We start from the raw sequence: 24,536 nt of genomic DNA on the forward strand, positions 1-24,536 counted from the left end.
ATTATCAATTCCTCCCAACTGGCATCGTCCCAATTTCTACGGGCTATTTTCAGGGTTGTATTGTATGCGTTTCTTTCATGTCAAATCATGACTATCTCTTTGGTTTGTAAGGCCCTAATAAGGCGTTTTGTGGCCACTACATATTCTTTATTAAACCAAGGGCTAGACGGCTGCATTTTACTCCTATGGTTAGTCTTCCCAGTCTAGGATTTAGTTAGGTAAGGTTTTACATTTTCTACCAACTTCTGATGGATCTGTGTTATAAGTGTATTTTCAGAGCATGGCTCTAAAAAAGAGGTTGAGCCAACTTTGGCTCGATACCTGAAACTCAAGTATGGTATCCTCCCTATGAATGAGCTTGGGAATAAGTGGCAGGTGAGTAGTATGCCATTTTGTGCCCTGCATGCTAGCCCTGCACTGAAACCGTGGAACACATTTTGTTCTTATACCCGCACATTTCAAAACCCAGTGGTTCGTCCCAGTGTATTGTTGACTATCCCAGTCATGATATACAGAGGCAATGCGCGTAATACAATTTTAAAATACTAAGTGGTTTTTTTTTCTCGATAATGGTACCTACTGCAGGCTTGGCATTTAAGGTGCAAAATATATTAACAATGTCTAAAATTACTTGAGTGTTATATAACAAGGAGCCATGGGAGCATTAAATCATTATTGAGCTACTGAAATCCTCACAATGTACTTGCACTTTATAATGAATAGTCAATGCAGTTGTTACAGTTTTTTACTGATTTTACTGTATCTTTATCATATTTTTAATTTTGATCCTATAGGTGATGTGATTGCACTGTATCTTATTGTAAAGGAATATGTATTTTATATCATGTTTTATATATAATGTTTAATGGTCAAAATGACTGAGTAAACGTATTTACTATTAAATGGGAGTTGGTGTCCTAAAGAGTTGTAGTTAGGTGTTCTTATATTAAAGTGCACTGAGACTCGCTTGGTGCTGCACAATTTTGCAGGATTTTATAATGGTAAGTAAATCAACAGAATGCTTTGCTTTGTTTTCTACCACAACAGTTCCTGCGCAACCCCTTAAAACATAGCCCCTCTAGTGTATAGTTTCCTGCACTAATTATCTGAAATGCAATGTGCATGGTATATTAGGTTCTCTGAGATGCACTACCTTGTAGTGCATTTGGTTTCCTAGGAAGTTAAGGCAGTACAATGGGCTAGTGCCACTATCAAGTTACCTAAAATAAACACAGTATGATGAATAAGTGTCCTTAAATTGCAGTGCAATGTTGCAGTTCTTTTACGCTAGCTTGAACTGAAGTGTTGTGGCTAGAATCCTAGGCCCAGATTTACCAAGTGATTAAATTGCTATTGCATCATGCAAGGCGACACAAGGCAATGCAACCCCTTAAGTCAGATTTATTATGCTTTGAAGAGCCGCCTTGTGTGGCTCTGCAGACATAGTAAATCGGAAGGAGCACCTTGTATTACTCTGCATTTGGAAAGCATTCCATGGGTGGAGTGTCGGTGTTCCCATGCATTCATCTACGGTTTTTGGTGTATTCCCAGATTTACTAAAACTAGTAAACCTGGGAATACATAAAAATGCCAGGCCCTCCTAGGTGAAGTGTAAGGTGGATAAATACATTTATTTCTCATTATTTCCTCTTTCTACATGTGCTGCCTTGTGCATTGAGAAAAACGCCTTTCAGGATTGTTTTTGTGCAGTACGGGGACTCTTCCTGCACAAAGAGTATCATGTAACGCAGGCAACCTTGCACTATGGCACAAGGGTGCCTGCATTGGCACTTGGCAGGCACAAGTGTGCCAGCACTGAGAGGGCAGGAAGGCGTCATATGTTAGTAATTATGGAGCATTCTTACACTCTCCTTTTCACGAAGGGCAGCAAGTTGTCTTGCTGCTTTGCGGTGCATCAAATCTTAGTGAATATGCATCCTAGTAGTCTTTAGTGCAGTGTCTTGAATTAAAATGTCCCAAGGATGCAGTGCAGTGCAGTGATTCCTGTCACTACGACAGATTTTTAGGTAAGATCCCGAAGGTATAGCAAAGTGTTATGGGTTATTTGTCTTATAACGCAGGATATTGGGATAATGTCACTAACAAGCGATGCAGGGTTTTAGAATCATTAGAACACAGTGCAGTTTAGGGTGTGTATTAACACGCTTAAGGTGCAGTGTGGTAGATTACTAGTATATAGTTTACTGTGCTGAGTTAGTTTTCCTAGGCTATAGTATACAGTGGTTAGTTAATGTTCAACTCCCAAACAAAGACAGATTGAAAACAGGGGGGTCGTGGGGAAAATTTAAAGACCACATCGGATTTATTCCCCAATATTAACTCAAAAAACAGTAAGAAATCCCTGGGTCTAAACAACTAGCTAGTGTAAAATGTGATCAAATGCTACAAAATGAATTATGAAAAATCTATCAAGACAGAATCACAGACTAAACCCCTGGAACAACCAGTGGGCATTTCCCTTTTTAGGACAAAATTCCTCACTCACCACAAAGGTGACATGCTTCATCATGGGGATTCTTCTCTCAAAGGACAAACCTAGTTCCTTTGAGGACTACAACCCTCTCACCGGGAGAGAGGAGCTCAGGGATGTTTTGCCACAAATAGGATATCCTAAATCCTCATATGGAGAACAAAAGAGTATGAGTGAGGGCGTAGCGCAAAAAATTAGAGTGAAAAAGTGCAATTAAAACTAGCTAGGGGGAGTATAATTAAGAATTTATTCAGGCACACCCACTGCCAGGATTAAAACCAGAGCACCAGCAGAATGGATTTATTACCGCTACGGTGAAGTGAAAAAATGGTCAACATGTTTCAGCCATAACACCCACACGTGGGTCAGGCTTTCATCAGGACCTCAGATAGGTGCTGCTGCGAAAAAAGTGAATAAGTGCAACAAAAAAGATACTAAGGGCCTCATGTAGGTAAATAAAAATTACCGATTCTTAAATACCGAACCGTACCGAATCGGTATTTAAGAATCGGTAAGTTATATGTAGGTAATAATTCGGTAATATTTACCGAATCGATAACATTCGGTAATCAAGAATCGGAATTTACCGAATCGGTAAATACCGAGGTGGTATTTACCGAATTAGTAAATACCGAAGTGTAATTTACCGAATCGATAAATACCGATTCGGTATTTACCAAATCGGGAAAAAAAATCACATGACTGGATAAAACAGCCAATCCTGTGCAACCACACCCCACCCAACCAGGAAGTGGCCACACCCAGGCAGGTGCACACAATTAACAGACTCTGGAGAGGCTTGGAGTGCAGAGGAGAGGCAGGGAGCCAGTGCCTGTTTGTGCTGCACAAAAACATCATGTCGACGCAGAGGACAGTGAGAGATGGAGGGGAAAGGAGGAGGAAGATGAAATTCAGCCCCAAGGAACTCCAGGTGCTGGTGGAGGAGGTGATGAAGCAGCACCAGAAGCTGTTTGGGAGGCAGTCCCTGCAAGTGCCTGAGGCAGAAAAGCGCAATATTTGGCTGGCCATCCAGGCGCAGGTCAATGCTGTGGGAGTGACCCACAGGGACATAGAGGTCCTCAAAAAGCGCTGGTATGACCTGAGGATTGTAACCAAGAGGAAGATGGGGGAAATCCAGAAGGAGGCCAGCCAGACTGGATGTGGAACCAACAGGGCACCTGCCCTCACCGAACTGGAGGAGCTGGTGGAGGCCACAATCGAGCAAGAGAGCGTCGTGGGCCTTGGGGATGCTGACAGCTCTGCCAGAGCCGCCACCCAACAAGGTAAGACGAATGCACAGCAATGTAGCCCCCCTACCCCTATCCCACATCCCCCATTGTGAAATGAGTATCCCACTCCAGTCCATGTGTTAGTGCAGACAGGCAATGCATTCTGGGAGATGTAGTCAGGGAAACCCCAACCATGAAGTAAATAGCACAGGACAACAAGGCATGTTACACACATTAGCCACAAGCAGGCAGAGGACAATGTGAGAGTGTAACATGATTTTATTGTGATGCTTGCAATGCAGCCCTTCAGGTACACTGAGCCGATGTTGCATTTCTGTCCACAGATGTGACATCGCGCAGGACAGGACATGCTGCAGGAGAGAGGGCACACCGGCCACACAGATCAGCTCTGGCCAGCACAAGTTCAGCCCAGGGAGCAGTGCCACAGGCAGCCGCACCACTAACACAGGCAGCCTTGCCTCAACCAGAGCCAGCCTCACCTCAACCAGAGCCAGCATCACCTCACCCAGAGCCAGCATCGCCACTCATGTTTGAGTCACCGGCCACATCACCGCCTGCATGTGTGAGAATGAGGAGGCGTGCTGCCGCCAGGCTGCGAGCCTTAGACACCTCGTCTGACGACAGCAGGGGCCCTGAGCAAATTACTATGCCCCAGGATGGGAGCCATGCCACTGTGCCCTACACCTCACAGGCAGAACAGACCGGTGCAAGAGGGCGCCGCAGGTCGCGTGTCCAGAGTCCACCAGCAAACATTGACAGCCATGGTGTCTTCTCGGGGCTCGAGGGCAAAATGTTAAAACAACAGCGCCTGCAAACAAAGGCAGTCATGTCAGTCCAGAGGCATATACGGTGCATGAAATCAACATTTGTCAACATGGACAAGAACATCAGCACAATGGCAGTGGGGATGGGTGAAATGGCAGCGGGCATTCGGGACATGTCCCAGTCAATCCAGCAGTTGTGCAGCAAATAAGATGCTGACATAGATGCACGGCGCCGGGAACGGCAGAGGAGGGACACTAACACCAGGGCACTCAACCGTCTGGCAACTGCCACTTCTCTACTCTGCTGGCACTCTGTGTCGATGCAGGAGGGCCTGACACACTGCTGCAGCGACGTGTCTCGCGGGGTGGTGCAGGTCACAAGTGCACTTGAGGTGCTATTAACAAGTCAGGCGGCCACAACTGCTGCAGGGGATGCTGCGGAGAGCATCGACTCCAGCAGCAGGAGCAGCATCACACCCCCCGTCCCAGAAGCACGCAGGAGCAGCAGGCGGCTTGGGGTTGGCAGTAGTGAGGATGCTCAATCCGTGCCATCCCACACTGCAGCGCGTGTGCGCAAACATTGATGCAGCCCTGCGTAGCCAATTCCCAATGGGTGACGTAACCCTGGACTTACCCCTTGTAAATATGCTATGTTGCCAGATTGGCTTGATCTTGTTGTAATGGCGTAGTGCCGCATTAAAACTACGTCATGACATACCACAACTGGCTGTGTCCCCTTACTTACTCAGAAATAGTTGCATGTGATCTCTGCCCGTCTCTCTCTCCCATCTATTGCAGTTGGCACTCCAGCTGCGTTGCCCTCTGCCTGGCCTGACTCTTCCTCGTTGTCCTCAAAATCTGTTAGTTCCACCTCTGTACCTCTCTTCGTGGCAAGGTTGTGCAGCATTGCACAAGTGGCAATGATCTTGCAGCAGTTGATGGGTGTGTACTGGCGTGCGCCTCCGCTCTTGTGGAGGCAGCGGAACCTGCTTTTCAGTAGTCCAAACGTGCGCTCCACCACATTGCGTGTAGATTTATGTGCCACGTTATATTGTCTCTCACTCTGGGTTGATGGGTGTAGGTAGGGAGTGAGGATGAATGACCGGCAGGCATATGCACTGTCGCCTAGGTGAGTAAAAGGGAACCATCAGTCACATGCCTCTATACACTATGATTTGCAGGTTTCATGGGGCGTCACTGTTACTTACCTAGCAGGTATCCCTCTCCAAATTCTCCGGCAATCAGTCGTGTGTAGATCCCACTGTTCTGGAAGATGTAAGAGTCGTGGGTGCTCCCAGGAAACTTCGCTACAATATCAGTGATGATGTTCCCTGCATCACAGATTACCTGCACATTGATGGAGTGGGTGGACTTTCTGTTCCTGTAGATGTGCTCAGTGTCAGCTGATGGGCAGATTGGGATGTGTGTGCCATCAATACAGCCAATGACATGGGGGAACTGTGCCATGTGATAAAAGTCAGTTTTAGTTTTCTGCAGTTCAGCCTGTGTGTTTGGGAAGCTGATGTAGTGGTGCATTCTCTGCATCATGGCATCCAGGAACTTCCTGAAGAAACGGGACAGGCAACTCTGGGATACACCGCCCACCGCAGCTATCACCCCCTGGTAACTGCCAGATGCCAGTAGATGTAGGCTGCAGAGCACCTGCACATGTGGTGGTATGGCATGCGCCCTTCTTGTTGGCTGGTCCAGGAGTGGGTGCAGGTCCCTTATCAGGTCCATGATGGTTTGGGGGTGTAGCCTGTACCTTTCATGTATCTCTGCGTCAGTCAGTTGGAAGAGTGTGATGCGCTCTCTGTAGATGTGTTCCTCCCGTCTCCATATCCTCAGACCTGCTGCCTGTAGACGTAGGCGCCTTGCAATGACATACAGAGCGGCCATGTTGTCCACGCTGTTGCATTTTGGGATTGCTTATATGCTCTGTTGATGGTTACCACCTGCTTTCACTCAGTGTTAATTACCGACTCTTAATTACCGAATTTCATGGATTTCTTAATTACCGAATTTTCCTACATGTCTTTTGCAGTTTTACCACTTCATATTTACCACTTCATATTTACCGATTCATATTTACCACTTCATATTTACCGATTCGGTAAATATGTATTCGGTAAATATGAATCGGTATTTTAGAATTCAGTAATTATGAATCGGTATTTACCGCTTCATATTTACCGAAAACTGGTTTTTGGCCTCCTACATCTCACTTGTCTAAATACCGGTCGGTAACGGCATATTTACCGAATTTCGGCCGTTACCGACCGGTATTTAGCTACCTACATGAGGCCCTAAATGTATTTTTGTCAATATATGGACTCTGTCCTCAGTACGTCAGATACGAAAAGGAAGAGTTTACCTAAAAACAGAAAAATGACAGTAAGTAAAAATAATAATGTTGCACACAATGGTGTAAACTGTGATTCTGTGATGAAAAAGATATTTAAATATCTTACCCGCATTTGCTGGGTACTCAGTCCCACCTCAGCCTGGCAGCCGCTTAGGAAGGGGGCACCGCTCTAAAAAGAACGGTGTATAGTGTTATTAGCATAACATATCCTACCTCTGTCTATGGTTAACTATAACTCCTATAGAAAATCAGGGAGGCATGTATATGAAAGCACAATTACAAAAACAAGGAGTGAAAAGGAAACTCATTACATCATTAGAACGCTATGGCCAGTAGTCATAATAAGTCTATGGCAATAGCCACAGATTTGCAGGGTAAGTTTAGAAAAACCATGCTGCTGAAAGACATCATTTTGTCAAAAAGATGTATAAGGGATTCCAGTATATAGAGAGAAATACTCCAAAACCCTTGACTTGAATAATTCTTACACATACGGTTTCTTGGAGAAGGCTTCAATGGAGCCCCAAAAGAACGAGGTGGCAAGTAAACTCCATGATTTACATGCAAATGCTTAAATAACCACCTAAAGACAGCACCTCAAAGATTAGAGTGGTGCTTCTAGCACAACATTAATTCTGCATCAGTTAACAAAGCAGAATGCAAGGGAACAAAACAGAGTGTCCCACCAACAACCAACTCACCTCTCCGTCGGTACTCCGTGTCTCGTAGAGCCGGCGACCGGAGGTGAGTTGGTAACGGAACCACGTCCCGTTTATATAATGCACTGATGTCTTGGCCAGATCGCCAACAGCTGTGATTGTCTCATAATGCGCGAGTACTGCGCAGATGCCGAAACCAGCAGACTGGTTGGCCACGCATGCGCGTATTCAGAAGCTATCATCCCAACTAACACCTCACAGTCGAGGTATGATCATCATTCTAACTCTGACTTCAAGATCGCTACATTTCCAAATTATAGATGGCCACTGATCAGGCACATCTGATCAGTGGCAGGGTTCGGGTGCCTGCACAGTGTCAGCTATTTTCCCGATAACAGTCAAGCGGGTTTAAAGTATGCATCATTGCCATCTGCATAAAGGATCAATGTTTGCCATCTATAATTTGGAAATGTAACGATCTTGAAGTCAGAGTTAGAATGATTATCATACCGCGACTGTGAGTTGTTAGTTCGGATGATAGCTTCTGAATATGCGCATGCGCGGCCGACCAGTGTACTGGTTTTGGCGTCTGCGCAGTACTCGCGCATTATGAGAACTACCAGTTCGCGTTGAGAAAGCTGAAGCTCGAGTAAAAATCTACTCGAGCAGCAGAAAACTACAGCTCGCACTGTGCAAGATGCCATTTTCAATGATTGCACAGTGCCGGTTGCTTGTCCGCACTGTGCAATCATTGAAAACGACATCTGGCACCGCGCGAACAAGGTACTACGCAGTTCGCGAAGTGCTACGTGTAGCTCGCGTAGTGCGAACTTCACTTTGCGTAGCTTCGCGAAGTGCTACTTCGCGAACTACGCCCAGGCCTAACTTTTCCACTCTCATTTTTTGCGCTGCGCCCTCACTCATACTCTTTTGTTCTCCATATGAGGATTTAGGATATCCTATTTGTTACAAAACATCCCTGAGCTCCTCTCTCCCGGTGAGAGGGTCGTAACCCTCAAAGGAACTAGGTTTTTCCCTTGAGAGGAGAATCCCCATGATGAAGCATGTCACCTTTGTGGTGAGTGAGGGATTTTGTCCTAAAAAGGGAAATGCCCACTGGTTGTTCCAGGTGTTTAGTCTGTGATTCTGTTTTGATAGATTTTTCATAATTCATTTTGTAGCATTTGATAACATTTTACACTAGCTAGTTGTTTAGGCCCAGGGATTTCGTACTGTTTTTTTAGGTAATTTTCAAAGCATGCGACACAGTGGAATTATGTCATTGTGGTGCACTTCCTTGTTGCAAGTCGGGTACAGTGCGACAGAGCGACAATTTGTCTCTATGATGTTTTTGAGTGTCACGGATTACTGTTCATAGAACGCAGTCCGTGGTTTATTTGCTTTACAATTGGGACATCTGCATTGCACGTATCTATGTGTTTGTTTACCTTCAGTTCGATGTAGAATGATGAGTGTGTTTCTATGATTAAACAAGTGCATTGCTTCATCTGCTATAACTGCATTAATTCTGTCCTTTACAAATCTTTCACTTAACAGAAACATTAAACTATACACGTCATTTGGCCACATAAGTCCAACACCAGGACCATTAATTTTGTTTCTCCTTGTCTTAACTGAATGCCACATTACCCCCCTATTGTTACACTAACTATTCCATGTTCTTAGGAGAGCCCCAAGCTACTGGGTTTGAAACGCATCGACAGCTCCTGCAAAGGAAGAAGGACACTTGAACACTGACTGGACGGGGCCACCAAGAGAACTGAAAAACCATTGTAAATGAACCTCTCATTTGATCAGTAACCCTTTACATTTGCTATTCACATATGAACTTTGAAGGGGGGATATGAACACAATTAACTCCGTATTGTAACCAAAATGTATGTGTTGCTGGACTGTTGCTGCAAGTTATGTTTTTTTATAATGTGCACCACCTTAAGCAACTTCTTACATCACAGGTGACAGTACACCCAGTAATTGCATGCAATAGCTATAGAGGGCTTCCCCCTCGAAATTTATAATATCCTTCTCACTCACTTTTGAAAAGATCTTTGCAATGTTCTACCTCGTGTGTATTTTGACAAAAGTATTGATAAATTGCATATGTTCACGGCAATACATTTAACCTAAGACAGCTGAATTAACCATTGTCTCTTATCTGAATTGTAGGAAGGTAGGATCCTTCTGCATGGTTACCCCCACTTTTTGCCTGGTGCTAAGCTGTTTTTGACTCGTCTGACTGGCATCCTGCTAATCAGAACCCCAGTCTATCTGCTTTCTCCCTTAAATTGTTATGTTCAGTACTTAGGTACATCCCAGATTGAATACTGGGGTACCCTTATCAGTCCCTATTATATGTTACTAAAGTACCCAGGGCATAGGTGCCCCAGAGGTCCCCCATGGGCTGAAGCATACATTATACCACCCATGGGAGACCATTCAAAATTGAACTACAGGCAATGCCACCTGTGTAAGCTGGTTCTAGCACCACTTACTAAAGATATAGGTTTTCTATATCGGGGGTCACAGGACTTAAACCCTATAAGTCACCCCTATAGCAGGCCTTATCAATCCTGAAGGCAGGGTGCTTGGTTCTAAGCGTGAGGGTGCCCCTGAATGAGCAGGACACCCCTACAGCTTACGGAGCCCATTCTCCCGGGTTGTAAGTGAAGCAGCCATATACTAAATAGCGGGGCACTGCGTAATTACGCGATGACCATCTCGAAACTGGCTGCAACAAATCCTATCATCTTTGGTATCGAAAACATGTTGGAATCATACCTCCCACACTGTAAACGGTGTGGGAGGTATGATACCATGCACTGGAAGAGCCCTCCGTTAGGCTCTTAGTGTTCCCGGTACCAGACTTCTAGACTGGGACAGCACAAAATGGTTGCTGCCAACCAGAGACACAATTCCACTGAGCCAAGCTCGAGCAGGGGAAGGCAGAACAATAGGCATCCTGTCACAGGGAGGTGTGACAGCCTCCCAGACAGGATTTAGTGTATTGGGGCAGGGTGGGTGCCCTTGCCAGAGCCACTCAGTCTGCATGAGGGGCACATTTGGTGTCCCATGCATAGGCCAGTTCAAACTAGTTCTGTGTGCCATTAGCTCCCGCTCTGACACGAAACTGGGCAAAGGACATGGGAGTTGCCTTCCCCCGTCCAGACCCTCCCCTGGGAAGGTCCCCTGAATCGTCCCAACCCTTCTCTTATGGTACTTAAGGGCTTACCCCTTGGTGAGTCCCTAGATTTGTAGTGGGACAAGATTCAGATCAGATATCACTTCTTCTTCTACCGCCTGGGCACTCTGGAATTTGCTTGGGCTCGACTTCATTTCCCTTCCAGTCTGCTGCAACATCTGTTTGCAGGTACCTCTCATCTAGAATTCACCTTCAGATTCCACCTGACACTTTCTCCATCATCAGCAGCGGCACTTTCCTGAAGTCCTCCATTAGGTTAGACAGCGGTTTCTGACACCACTTAACGCCTACGCACCCAGCTTCACTGGTGTAGGTAACGTGGGTACTAGGAAATCCACAGGTAGGGTGGCTCTCCAACCTTCTGTCTTCCATGGGGTTTCTTCGGGGTTCACTGGGAAGGGCCCTTAATCTTTAAAAATCCAACCGCGACTTACACTTAGAGATGTACGGAGCAAGCAGTCGTGTTCCCACACTGCACACGCTCTCCGTGGGTTCCCCATCTACTCGTCATGGGTGGTTCCTTGCATCCCCAGCACTTCTACATCCTCTCGACCTTGTCTTGACCCAAGTCGTGGTTCTTATACCACTTTCTTAGTATATGGTTTGGTTCCCCCCTGGAGCCCACTGTGTATTCTGTGCCACTTAGAGAGCTTTCCAAGGTTGTCTAAGACCTCTCAAATCACCATATGGGTTGTTTGGACAGATACAAGGTGTCCACTTACATTAGTGGACATCATATACCAGGCCAGCTTCTCACATGAATCAATAGCGAATTTTCTTGGGATGTCATGCACTCATACTTCCTATGACACTGCTCTACCGGTGTAATGCTTGTGACTCCATGAGTCTTGAGATTGGGACAGCATAGCCTAATGCAAAACCTGCTAAGTGGGGCCCGCTGACACTATTCACCTCCTTGTGTCCCTACCCACCATCCTTAGAATCAGGGACCACTGTTCATTCATGTCTAATGTTGTCCCTGGCAACATGGGGCTAGATTTAGGGGCACATATTCAACCATCAGATTGATTGGATCTTCCTCCGCCAGCTCTATAACACTGGTGGATGTGAGGAAGGTAGAGGGAAGTAGGTGGAAAATGTTCCTCCAAACGGACGATTTAGTCAAGGCTTAGTTTCAGCACATGGTGGACGAGAGAGGAAGAGTCGTTATGCTACTAATCAGATATGGAACGATTTCCACTGAATATCCACATTTCCCAGTTGTTTCCACAGGCAGTGTGAACTCTCCTTATCCAACCCTTAGGTTCCTGTTTTTAAAGAGCACATTTCACTAGAAGGGGATGTGATTTTGATAGATTAATGCTCATCTTTTAATTAGGTGTGTGCCAACTGCAATGCTGTTAGCAACACAGCTTTAAATATATATTGCTCTGACAGCGAAATATCTTTTAACAATTTTCCAAAATAGCACTTTCACATGCAAAGATGTGTTAGCTTTCTTCACTTTCAAGTCGAAGGCAAATTAATGTTTTTGTAATACTGGTGCAATATGATGAGGTATAATCCAAATAAAATGCATAAATCGAGGATATTTGAGAGCCTACTTCTAATATTTTAATGTATTTTTCAAATAGACTTTTCTTAGGACAGTACCGCCATCGATTCTTATTCAGGATGCTAGGGCATTAACATTGATTTATGCAGGGTGTAACTTTGAATAAATAACACTTTTTATTAATTTGCTTCAGGATTTATTGCTTTTAGTAATCACCCACTGGCTAAAGTCAAACTTGAAGGAATTTCAGTTCAAGAGTTAATTAACTCTAACTTTAAAATTGCCAATAGCTGCAACTGGCCCTGTGCACGCCGATTTGTCCTAATACTTGTAGATGGAGGGAAGAAAACAAAGTCTATTAGTTTGAGCTTTAGTGACCTCATTATTAATATATATTCAGCATTATTGATTTTGATACTTGAATCACCTGAAGTTCCTAAGGGCAATTACAGCACTAGACGAGCCAAATGTGTGCTGAAGCAAATAGCAGTGGGAAACGTATTTTAAAATGGGAAAGCATATAAAAAAGACTAAGGGCCATATGCATCAAGCTATTACCTAATTTGCGAATTCAAAGCCTTTTCCGATGCATCAAAGGCTTTGAATTCTCAAACTAGGTAATCGCAATTTATTGCAATTACCTAAATTGCGAATGCATTTAGGGAATCGCAATTTGCAATTCCCTAATTGCGATGCATCAAGACTTTCCTATATGCAAACTGTGCATTTAGGAAATGCTGATTACCATCAACTTGAAGTTTTTTTTGTTTTTTTTAAAATTTTATTTGTATTTTACAAACAAACAATAAAGAGATCTCAGCGCTGAATACAATTCTCTTGAGTGTGTCAGATACAGTTCGACAATAATGTCCCCCCGCCCATAAATAATACTAAAGCCTGGCTCCAGGCAAAAACTTCTCGTTTTCCATCACAGCAGTATATTCCAGCCGAACCCCTAGGCGCAAACAATGCAGTACTGAGCCTCCCTAGATCCGTCTAGCACATTAGAGCCCATCATTCAGCCTTGCCATGCCGCACCCAGGCGTTATCCTTAGTCCCCTTCCCGCAGTGTTGGAGTCCGTAGTGCCACCCCCGTCCCAAGGCCCATCAGGTCCATCCGTCCCATCAGTGTAAATCTCAACCCACCCCCGTGGGAACTATACCTGAGTCGGAGTGTGGTTGGGTGGAGCCCGGCAGATTCGAGATGTACGCTTTGTATGGGCCCCATATGTCTTTTGGCCTGGCTATGGTGGGGAGTAAACTTGAGTAAACCTCACTGTTTAGGCTACAGTACGCCATGGCCGTGAGCCATGCTTTGACTGTGGGGACTGACCTGCCTCCCCAGCGCCGAGCTATTTCCCGTTTCGCTAACAGAAAGCCCAGGGACGCCAGCCTCCTAACTGACTTGGGAAAATTGACCGTGTATCCCAGCAAAGCCACCTCTGGGGTAGGAACCAGTGTGAGCCCTAACATCTCTCCCAGTGTCTCGTGTACCTGTGCCCAGTACGGTTGTAGTTTCGGACAGGTTCAGGTCATATGGGCAAAGTCAGCATGAGGGGAGGCACATTTCCAGCACGTGTGGGGTCGCCTGGGATCAAGGGAGTGGAGTTTATCTGGCGTCATGTAGATTCTGCGCAAGAACTTATAGTGCAGGAGTTTGTGACGACTGTTGAGCGATATCCTATCGGTGACCTTGCAGCAGGCTGACCACTGGTCTTTCGTGATAGGCCTACCCAAATCCCCCTCCCAGGCCATACGGAGTTTGTCATCTGAGCAGGGGATCAGTGTCGCACATAACCCGTACAGTTTGGAAATGATATGTGCCCCCGTATCCTTGTCAATGAGTAGAGTTCGGGGCTCGAAGGAAGCCGGCTCCAGGGGGAATCCCTTAATTTCCGACCGAACTGTAAAATAAAGCCGGTTAAGGATGAATCTATCCATGAAAGTGGCATCGTTGAAGCGTGCTTCTTCCGACACCGAGAATATGTGCCCGCCTGGGTACAACTCGCCGATCTTGGTGAGGTTAAACTTCGTTAAGGTGCGTTGCACCAGTTTTTCGCCAGTAACCGGCAGCCATCCCACATTCGGCAATGGGAGGGAGGAGGAGTATAGAAGTGGCTGGTCCAAGTAGCGCAACAGCCTACTCCAGGCCCAACTGGTGGTGGACACTGTTTGAATATCCACCGGATGTCTAGGCACGACCCAGGGCAATACCGCGGACAAGCGGCCCGGGAGCACAAAATCCGCCTCCGGACCGAGAAATGGAATCCGAGCGTCCGGGTGATACCAGGCATAGGCATGGACACACTGAGCCACCAGATAGTATATGTACAGATCCGGAACACCGAAGCCGCCTCTGTCGTGTGGAAGCATGAGGATCTTCCAGCGGATCCGGGGGTGTTTCCCTCCCCAGACCAAGCGAATCAACTGGGACCGCAAGGATGCGAAAAAACTTTGGGTGAGGGGAATGAGAATGCTATTAAAAAGATACAAAAATTTGGGGAGCACTATCATTTTTAGGATGGCGATTCTAGCGGCCATGGACAGCAGAAGCCGCAGCCAACTGTCCACCTGCGATTCAAGTTTTGCGATCGCACATCCATAATTCAGACGTATAATTTCGTCCGTGCTCTGGTGTATGTGGATGCCTAAATATCTTACAGAGTCTGAGCACCACTCCAGCGGAAACTCGCAGTGCCAGGGGGTGGTGCCACTAGTCAATGGGAAAATGATAGACTTATGCCAGTTGATGCCCAACCCCGAGTGACGCCCAAAGCGAAGTATTTCACGGAGCAGAGGGGCCAGGTTCAACTGAGGCTCTCTGACATACAGTATGGTGTCGTCAGCATAGAGGGAGACCAACAGGGAACCGTCCGAAACTGGAGACCCCTGTGCAGGTGCCGCTCCTGAAAGTGCCGGATTAGTGGGTCCATGGTGAGAATGAACAGTAGCGGAGAGAGCGGACAGCCCTGGCGTGTTCCGCGTGTAAGCGCAAACTGGCGCGACAAGGTGCCATCAATACGTAATCGCGCCGTGGGATGACTATATAAGAGCCGCGTGGTGGCAATGAAGCCAGCCGGCATTCCCATTCGCTGCATTACGGAGATGAAAAAAGGCCATTCTAATGAGTCAAGGGTTTTTTCAGTACCGAGGAGGACGGCCGCCGCGGGTGTGTCAGGGTTTATTCGATGTAATACTGTAAATAAAGTCCGCAAGTTCAATGAAGTCGATCGATTGGCTACGAAACCCGACTGAGCGGGCGCAATGATAAACTCCATCAATTGGGACAGTCTGTTGGCCACTATTTTGGCGAGAATCTTATAATCAAGATTAAATAGCGAAAGGGGCCTATACGACCGACAGAGCGCCGGGTCTTTGTTTGGTTTTGGAAGCAGAACAATCACTGCCTCGCTGAGAGTGGGCGGGAGTGACTCTCGCTCCAAGGCCTCCGCATACACCTCGATAAGTTTGGGTGCCAGCAGATCCGAAAATGCCTTATAAAACTCGCCGGTTAGGCCGTCGAGTCCCGGGGTAGAGGAGCCCCGCAACACCTTAATCGCCCCTCGGACCTCCGCCACCGTTATGGGCTCCGCCATGAATTCCTGCATACCCTTTTCCAGAAACACCAGCGCAATTTCGGACAGGTAGTCATCCCGCGCCGTGGAGCTGTCACTCTGTCTGGTCGTGTATAGCGCGAGAAGTGGGACAGGAACTCGTCCCTAATTTCCGAGGGTGTCGTGCGGAGCACCCCATCTTCACCCCTAACCTCAGTTATGAAGGACTGTATGGCGGTCGCAGGGCCTGCGCCAGCGTGCGCCCCGGACGGTCTCCCTCACCATATTGACGTGCAGTCTGATATTTGCCTAGATATAGAATCTCTCTATCCGCTGCCTCCCGGTAATCGGACAGGAGGCGCAGCCGCTGAGCGCACACGTCATCTGATGCTGCCTGCCTCGCCTCCGCATCTAGTGCTGCCAACTGCTCCTCCAGCTGAGTGAGCGTCGCGCGAAGTGACTTTAAGATCCCAGCATGCTTCGCAATGCAAACTCCCCGAATGTATGCCTTGAACCCCTCCCAGAGCATGGCCAACGTGGTCACCGAGCCTGTGTTGAGTGCAAAATAGTCCTCAATCGCCTCAGTGACCTCGTGACAGAAAAGATCGTCTAAGAGCGCCCTACTCGGGAATCGCCACTGTCTCTCAAAACCTTCAGGGCGAGGAATAGCCATGCACAATAAAACCGGAGAGTGGTCTGAGTATGTTCTAGGAAAAGTCTTCAAAGTCCGGAACCAGGGGGATAGACCCGGGGAGAGGAGCCAGTAGTCAATCCTAGTCCAGGTGTTGTGTCGGCCAGAAAAATGAGTGTAATCGGTGGTGTCAGGTTTGCGTTTGCGCCATATGTCAATCAGGGAAAATCGGCGGCAGAGTTCACGGAGGGCACAACGTGCCCTGGGCTTAGAGTCGGCGGCCTCTGAGGTACTATCCAACCCCACATCTAGCAGTAGGTTGAAGTCGCCTGCCATTAGGAGCGGAGCCGGCTCCAGGGTCGCGAGCCTGTCGGCAAGCGAATGGAAAAAGTCCGGGGAGTCAGTGTTGGGAGCGTATACATACACCAGGATGATCCCGTGACCCACCATCACCCCTCTCACTCTGCAGTAGCGCCCTTCCCTGTCCCCAATGAACTGCTGGCAGTGAAATGGGACTCTCTTGTGAATCAGCACTGCCGCACCCCTAGCATAATTACTAAAATTGGCAAAGTACCTGTGTGTGCCCCAGGATGCCGCAAATCGGGAAGTGTTAGTGGAGTGCAAGTGCGTCTCTTGAATGAATGCAAGATCGACTTGATGTCTATTCAGATAGTGTATCACTTGTCTGCCTTTGCGTGGGTTATTAAGGCCCCTAACGTTCCAAGACATTAATGATAGGTTTGTGGGGTTCTCAGTCAATACTATACGAGCCATTTAAACATCATAAAAAGCAGTGGGACCCAGGGGACAACATCAGCATCAGATAGCACCAAGTTTAGTACACACCAAAAGAAATCTCTGAGATCTAAACAACCTATCCCAACCCTCCTCCCCCCACCCAGCCATACCACAAAAACGTGAGGCACTCCCACACCTGTGAACAAAAAAAGGAGCTCCAAACACATTCGAAAAATACAGTCAAATAGTAGCAAAAGGAGCCTCATGGCCAAAATGATTCCCAGCGGTTTCCACCAAGGGGGGGGGCACCGATCCGACATCAACCCAGCCATATAAAACAGTTATGCAAAGATTGTCCAAAGTCCCCATATTGTAATTGTTGAGATAAAGACAGTTCAGCCAGATGCACCGCCTCACCCAACCCCCGAGCCCGCGAACAAATCTTGGCTGGTCGCCAATCCACTGGGAGGGGGGGACTGACCACCTTTGCCCCCCCGGGGAGGGCTCTTGTTCGGCCGGTAGGCGCGTCAGAAGTCTTGCACTGCAGTAGGATTGTCAAATAGCCTAACCCGGCCGTCCACCTCCACCCGCAGCCGCACCGGGTAGAGCATGCCGTATTTTATGCCGAGGTTGCGGAGTGCGGCCTTCGCTCCAGCGTATTTCCGACGGGCCTCTTGAACCATAGCGGTGAAGTCAGGGTAAAATGAGAGCTTTGAGCCTTGCCAAGATATTTCTCCCTTCTCCCTGAGCAGTGTCCCGGTCCCGGAAGTTCATGATGCGGGCTATCAGCGGGCGAGGAGGGAGCCCCGGTTGAGGCCGCGGCCCCAGGGAGCGATGCGCCCTCTCCACCACAAAGCCAGATGTGAAGGAGTATCTCCCGAAGATGTCAGTCAATAAGTTCTCCACAAACATTTCCAGTCGGCCCGTCGCTGTGGACTCCGGAACCCCAGTAATACGTATATTGTTGCGACGACTGCGCGATTCCAGGTCCTCGTTCTTAATGGCCACTTCTTTCAATATGCGCTACAGCCTCTCTATGCGCTTGGTTTCCTGCGCATTACCATCCTCAATGGCTGAAATCCGGGCCTCCGCCTCATCCAGCCGCCGATCATGGGCCTGGATCTTGGCACCCATGGTTTCCAGCGTCTTGTCCAGTGAGTCAAAGCGACTGTCAATGGATTTAAACCCAGCTCTCATCTCTTGCAACCAGTCTGGAGATGGGGCATGAGCCGCCGACCCACCGGGCCTGTCCCCACCCTGCTCTGCCATGTCGGGGGGCCTCTCCGAGGGTTGCACAGCCGGTTTGTCAAACGACAGCGTTTTCTGCTTCGGGTCCCTGCGACCCATGCCCCAGCCCATGCGACTGGACTCCAGCCAGCCCTCGATGAATCAGCGTCCTCCACTCGTCAAAATGGCGCCAGACCAGCCAGGGAGCCCGGGGCACCACCACCCGACGCGGGCCTCCAGCCGTCGCAGCCACATCCTCCGTATCAAGCTTGCCCCGGCCCCACGGATCCTCAGGCGTATGTCGCAGTAGCGTGCAGGCCAGGCTGGCCGGAGAAACCCCTCTGGGCTGGACCAGGGAACCCCCACATGGCGTCTCAACAGTTCCAATGGGCAGGGGAGCAGGAGATCGCGCCGCTCTCCGCTGTGCAGACCCCCGGGCTCCGCGGCGTAGCCAGAGGCCGAAGCGCAGGGCGAAGGAGGCCAGACCACCCAGCCACCGGAGCACAGGGCACCCCAAGAGAAGGGCCCGGGGCGCAGGGCAGGCGCGACCCGAGTGCCCGGTCCAGACCAGGAGCCAGCCCGCCCCCCTCCACCACCGGCAGGCAATCCCGTTCCCCCCCGACCCCGCCCGTGTGATCGGCGAGGGATCCAAGGGATGGAAGCGAGCGAGGCTGCCTCGGCCTACTGCCGATCGCCCGGTCAGCCCCGTACCAGCCGCAGTGGGGAAGGCAGGGCAGACCCCGTCCAGACCGCACCCAGGTGGCCAAACCCACCCCCCGCAGCCCCCTCACGGTACCTGTCTCCGCCCTGGCCGCCGCCGCTCCGTGAGCCGCTGCCGCTCGCCGATCTAGGCCGCCATCATGCCGCCGCAGGCCTCCGGGTCCGATCTTCCCCCAGGCCACCGCCGATGAAGTTGTGGCGTAACCGGCACCGGATCGTGCCTCGGGGGTCAGGAGGTGCCGCGGCAGCGCCCGCCGCACATTTCTCCCATCAGGATGCCGGGGACATGTGTAGTTGAGCTGGGTCGACGGCGGAGCTTCAGCACTACGCGGCCATCTTAGCCCGCGGCTCGGCCACGCCCCACCATCAACTTGAAGTTGATGGTAATTTACGCATGCTTTGAAAAATGCACAAAAGTGCATTTTTCAAAGTGGTGTGCAGCGCACACATGCCCTTATGTCATGTATGTGCTGCACATGTGCATACTTATTTTTTGGGGGGGTGCATCAGGGGGCCCTTAGGCCCCCTGGCACCCTTGGAATTGCATTCACAATTTGCGATTACCAATTTGGTAATCGCAATTTGAAAATGAATTCCCATTCATTCACGGGCCTATAGGCCCTTAGGAATTAATGGAGTCACATTACCTAATAGCGATTCGCAATTTGTGAATCGCTATTAGGTAATGTTTGGGAATCGCAATTTATTTTGCAATTCCTACATGCAGAAGGAATTGCGATGCCTAAATAGCGATTCCTTAAAAATCGCTATTTAGGCATCGCAATTCCTTCTGTCGATGCATGTGTCAGTAAATTATGAATAAAGTGAAATAAGCTAACAATGTAGATTGAGACATGTTTCTCACTTTCATAGATATTCTCACTTGGTGACTTCTTGTAAGAATGTTATCCGTGTCCTATTTAGGTCGGGAAACATCCAATACCACGCGGGCATTGCATCGCAATGCCTTTACATCATGGGTAATACAACGCAATTCGTTACAACGACATGCGCTGGATGGCTCTCTAACCTTAGGACTAGTATGATTTACCATTCCAACACCTTCTCTGCTGTACGTAGACTGGTGCTGGAATAGTAAGTCATATTATTCCTAAGTCCAGCGCCCTCCAAAGCAAGTCGTTGTAACGACTTGCTTTGTAAAAACTGCGATGTAACGTTCCGCGATCATTTTGATCACGTTGTAACGTCACATATTCATTTAGGTCTGGCCAGAGACCTCCTTAGATTTTCTTAGGGCTCATACCATAACTAAATCTGAGAACAAAAGTTTAGGGAGATGTAGACTTTGGAATGTTCATTAGCCTTTCCACGTGGCAATACCTTTTGGTTGCCTAGTAGTATGAGATCACATAAGAAGAGTGACAGCTAGAGGCAGCTTTATCAGTCTGACAGGGATCGTTGGAAGACAAAAACACGAACAGAGATGAACGCTAGCTGGGTCAATTTTCCCCACAAGAGCAGCAAGACTGCTAGAACAGCGGTGATCACAGCAGCACCCACAGCTATAATAACCATTGCTGGGACACTTACAGCAGTCACTGCTGCAAATACATCAGTCCTACAACTTCGACAATAATAGCGACAACAGCATGAACATCAGCATCAATCACAGAGGCAACTGTGGCAGAAACAACAACAGTAAAAGTAGTCATCACCTCAGCAGCGACCACAGAAGTAACAGCTGCAAGATCCCCAACAGTTGCCACAATAGCAGCAAACAAAGCCACCTCAACAGTAGCATCAACAAGTGAATCAATTGTAGCAAGCACAGCACGTACCACAACAGTGACAAAAGCTTAATCAACAGCTCTTACCATGGCCACAATAGTAACAGCAGCTGGTGCACGACAGGGCCAACTGCAACAACCACAGGAGTCAGCACAGCAAAATCACTTCTTCCACCATGGGAGCAACAGAATCAGCAACAACTGTTTAACCACTCACTGGACAGTAACAATGGCATTAAAGACAGGGATCACAGCAGCAACCACTGCAGGGTCCACAGCAGCAACCACATCTAAAACCAAATTATTAACCACAGAGGCAGTAACAGCTGTCACAAAAACAGCAAACAGACTCCCGTAAAGGGTTTGACTACATCTGGGGGCCACTGGTGGAGTACCTTCCCCTATCTGCATGTGGTCCAAGTCTGCGCGTCCTTCACCTCTTTCACATCTAATGCACCCACTAACCCCTGCGAGTACGTGTAGGGAAAGCCCGGTGACCACACCCCGTAGTACCTTTTACAGCCTTCTGATATAACTTTCCCAGTGAGGATATATTTACAATTCTTTTTTTGTTCAACCGTGACACCTTAGTTTATGTTTTTTTTCATGTTCTATTTTTGTAAGGGGGTGGGGGTGGGGGCAGGGGGGGTAATGGGAGACATGTCAATTGGACACTGACAATACTTGCTGGGTGCCGCTTTCTTGTTTACAAACTGTATAAGATCTATTAGCCTACAGCACGATGCGGCCGATAAATTGCATTGGGGTCCTTATCCTCTACAAGTTTTTGGTTTGTATACTTGCATATTCTGCTTTCTTCAAAACAAATAAAGAGATGTTTGACAAAAAAAACAGCAAACAGGGCTGCCACAATAGCAAGCATCATGACAGTAACACACAGCTGCCATCATGGCACAGACAACAGCATCAACAACATCATCTAGCAAGGTAAAGGCAACCACAGTGAAATATTTGTACCCATAGCAGAGTAAATAACATCACAACTGTCACAACATCCGGAATCAAAGTAGTGGCCATGGTTGGCAGCTAAATAAGTCATCATCAAACACATGCTGCTATCATTACTGACACAACAGCTGAAATTCCATTAGCAACAACTCTTTTCACATCTGCAACAACCGCAGGAAACAATGCAGCCATAACTGTAATGACAGCTGGGACCACATCATTGACCAAGGCTGCCACCATTGCTGGGAACACATCATTGAACAAGGCTGCCACCGTGGGTGAGACCAGAGGTGTGTCCACAGTGGCAACCCCATCAAGTACTGCAGCGGCCTCCACTGTAGGGGCAACAACAGTGATAGCAGCTGCAATTCCAGGAAGAAAAAACAATCTCACCAATGACTGAAACTGCCACCATACACAAACACTGTCACCGTGGGGTGTATTTTATGGTGCAGTTTTGCGGCCTCCCCATGTAATACATCTACCAACCCCTGTCAAATCTTCAGCTCAACCCTGGGTAGTTGTGGCTCTGAGCTGCAAGTAACATGTGTAAAGCATTTACACATGACCAAAACAAGTAAAGAATAAATCACCAAGACACCAAAGAAATCCGACACAAAGTTATAAAAAATAGACGATATTTTTATGTCTTTTAGAAACCACAATGAAAAAGATCCACCGGAGAGTTCCAGAAAAATACATTTACAAGGTATAGTAAATCAAAACATTTCCCTCAACCACAAACAAGCATTGGTAAATTCATTGGCAATTTCAACAAATTTGACACTTTGAAGGGCTAGCTGTAATGGGGTCACCTTTGGAGTCACTTTAGGCCACCCATTCCAGTAGGGAGCCAGTTAGATGGACCAGCAAGGTCCTCAGAAACAGTTACCTCAGCAGGTGAAGCAGTCTTAAAGCAGTTTCAGACACTTTTATCGGTTGCATGGCATCCCAAAAGGAGTAGTGCTGATGCTAGGGATAAAGGATTCTAAAGAGATGCTCAAGGATGCTGTGGATGCAATGCAGTCAACAGGGATCTTGTTACGACTACTTCTCAGTCCACAAAGGGGGTCCTGGACACAGGGTTGACGTCCCTCAAAGTCCTCTCAGTGCTGGCAGAAGCCCATCCTCCACTGAACTACCGGTTGCCCAGCATGGTGGTCACAGGGCAATCCTTTCTGGGTCAATAACTCATCCTTTGGATGCCGCAGCAGCACTCCGATGACACTCTTGGGCTTAGCGAACCTGAGTAAAACTTTGTGCGCTGGAGTCCCTGTCCCTGGTGCTGGACAACAGTGGTTGGAGGTGGGTTGAAGAGTTTGGGCCACCAAGTTGCCCCAGCAGGCTTCTTCAGCAGTTGTGCTCCTGTGCTGCGACAAGGAGGCCAGTCAGCTGCCCCCTGGAGTCTCTAAGCATTGGCTGGCCTCTGAAAATGACTTCTCCTTGAGTAGGACACAGCAGGCACAGTGCCTCTACTTTACTAGCTATAAGTTGTAACAGGTGCAGTCTAGGGCAGTGCAGACTCTCTCTGCCAGTTCCACGGTGCATCAGAGCACGATCTCCTCAGTCAATCATCCAGTCAAGTCGAGATCTGAGTATGGAGTGACAGGGGTGGCGACCTATGCTCAGAAAATGCCTTCAGGGCAGTACACGGTATGTAGCCAATTCCCTCCCACCTGATCACCACTTCCTGCAAAATGTGGCATCTGAGCATCTCAGGTTGCACCAGTTTTCCCATTTCAAATATGGGAGGACCCCTCTCCTGGCGTGTGAAGCTCCCTAGGCCAACCCAGAGGTGTAGCTACCAAGGGGGTTACATGCACCTGGAAAACCAGTCTGGCAACTGTTTCCTCTCTCCTGTCCCTATTGCCAGCCTATCTACATGTGCAATGGAGGAGCCCCTGTCCCAAGTGTCACCTATTTGCCCTTCAAAGTCGGCCTCTCCTTTGAAGCTCACCTTTTAGGCAAACACCTGTGTGACTTCCTGCAGGATGGAGCTGACACCTCCTTCCAGAGCAAGCCCTCTATTTTATCCATTCCAGGGAGTCTTTAGCATGTCTCCCTAGGAGGGCAGAAAGCTGTCAGCGACAGAACCCCATGAGCAACTGGTATGGGCAAAGTGGACTAAAGGAATTGATAGTGCAACTTTGCTAAGTTTGCACACTGAAACTTGGTACATTAATTTCAAACTAGGATGGCCCACGTTGGTCGCTCTGTTCCAGGTGTTTTACTATCAGAGCATGTACAATTACATGTTCTACCTGTGTGATATAATGCATCCTGCATTTGGAATCAATAGGCCTGCCATAGGGGTGACTTATACACATACCAGTGGGAAAGCCTCTCTTAGCCATTACTTTAAATGGCAAAGTCAGGCTTTCAGTATAAACTGCTCTACCAGTCTGCAAATGGCAGGCTGGAATTCTCATTTTACTTATGTCACACCCAGGTATTGAGGCCTCTTGAACTCACTTTGGTTCTCCATTTTGATTTAGATTTTAAATGTTTTAGCAGACTTTGTTTTAGCTATATTATTTTTACATGTTTTATTTCTGAGAGGACATGGTACATGCTGCTTATTTTTAGAAAGCCTTCACTGCAATATAATCTATACACATTTTTCAAGGCTAAGTACAGAACAAGATATGCTAGTGCTCGCTTTGCCCATTCAGAGACAGTTTCTA

This window comes from Triturus cristatus, chromosome 2_2 (assembly GCF_964204655.1).
Source record: "Triturus cristatus chromosome 2_2, aTriCri1.1, whole genome shotgun sequence".
Classification (NCBI taxonomy): Eukaryota; Metazoa; Chordata; class Amphibia; order Caudata; family Salamandridae; genus Triturus; species Triturus cristatus.